Source organism: Callorhinus ursinus, unplaced genomic scaffold, assembly GCF_003265705.2.
Source record: "Callorhinus ursinus isolate GAN/ISIS: 27379988/994484 unplaced genomic scaffold, GSC_fseal_2.0 scaffold9, whole genome shotgun sequence".
Classification (NCBI taxonomy): Eukaryota; Metazoa; Chordata; class Mammalia; order Carnivora; family Otariidae; genus Callorhinus; species Callorhinus ursinus.
In genome coordinates, this window is record NW_027397071.1 from 13,060,384 (window position 1) to 13,061,954 (window position 1,571).

At 33.9% G+C, this 1,571-nt stretch overlaps 1 pseudogene; it reads right to left on the reverse strand.

The window, feature by feature from the left end:
- Positions 1-461: 461 nt before the first annotated feature.
- Positions 462-1,227, reverse strand: LOC112824311 (chromobox protein homolog 3-like; annotated as a pseudogene).
- Between the last annotated feature and the right edge of the window lie 344 nt (positions 1,228-1,571).

The following is a 1,571-nucleotide window of genomic DNA, read 5'->3' on the forward strand; positions in this document are numbered from 1 at the left end:
AGGAAAGGAAAGGAAAAAAAAGAAAAGAAAACAATTGATATATATATATTTTTATGTATACACACACACACATAAAAACCCAAATAAACAAACAAAAAAGAATAGTCCTTAGGCCTATAGGAGTTAAACACAAATTCTGATTGAGTAATGACTATGAAGATTTCCCCAAACATTTAGAAAAGGTATTCTCTAATGCAGGAGAGTAATATACCATGGTCTCAAATATTTCTTTCTGATAAAGGGAGGCAACTACAGAAAGCTTTATTTGTTCAAAGTAACCAGTGTTATATAGGCAAAAGACTGCAAAACTCCCCCAATACTACTTCAAACCGAACATACCAAACATGATTTTCATTAGAATACTTCTTCACACTAATAAGAAACTAAGACCCAGATTTACAATATATAAATATTTATATTTATATATAAATATAAATACATATGAAAAGCAATGCAAACAATTATTGAGCTTCATCTTCTGGACAAGAATGCCATGTTAGTCTCTCTTCATAAAAGGCAATTACAGTTTGAGGACACTTCATATTTGCCTCTTTTGCCAGCACCAAGTCTGCCTCATCTGAATCTTTTCATTTTCATGAGACACATTAATTCTCCACTGTTATCTGTGGCGCCAATTACTCATTTAGGATCAAGACCTCTAACAAAGCCTCTTGGTTTATCAGCAGAATCTCTTTTCTTCTTTGATTTGCTATCATCAGATTCACTATCAGATAAAGATTGTCTTTTTGTACCATCTTTTCCTTTACCAGCTTTTTGAGAATTAAGAAATGCTTCAGAGTGCCTAGGTGGTACAGTAGTAAGTTGAACATTTGACTCTTGGTTTCAGCTCAGGTCCTGGTCTCAGGGTGGTGAGATTGAGCCCCTCCATGGGCTCCAAGCTCAGTGCAGAGTCTACTTGAAATTCTTTCTCGTTTTCCCTCTGCCCCTCCTGCCTATGTTCTCTCTCTCTCTCAAATAAATAAATCTTAAAAAAAAAAAAGGAAAGAAAAGAAATGTTTCAATTAACTCTGGACAATCTAAATTTTCTCCAGGTTCCCAAGTGTTGTCATCATCTGTAAATCCCTTGCACTTCAGGAAATACTCCACCTTCCCATTCACTACATGTCAGTCTAGTACTGTTTCCACTACAAATTCTCCCTCTTCTATATTTTACTCTTTCCATTGTTTCTTTCCCATTTTTTGCAATGTAGTTTTATTGGAGGCCATTTTTTATTGTAGACTTGAAGAACTATTATTCACCACTTCTGAACTGCTTCAGGTCCCAGGTCTGTGACGTCTCTAGTGCTATGTTCCTCAAGCTCTAGGCACTTTCCATGGGTTAGTTAAAAATGTAAGCTCTCATAACCAGTGCTAGAATTTTTTTTTTATTCTTCCTCAAACAAAAAATTATATCTCTTGATTCAATGTGTATTAAAAGCAAATGTACTTAGATTCTGCTTTTCTTACTCTTTTCACTTATTTAGTATTCAAATATCCTTCTTTAATATGCATTTGAATTAACAGATTGAATATTTCAATAACCAGTATCTAATAATGTTGCAATATTTCAT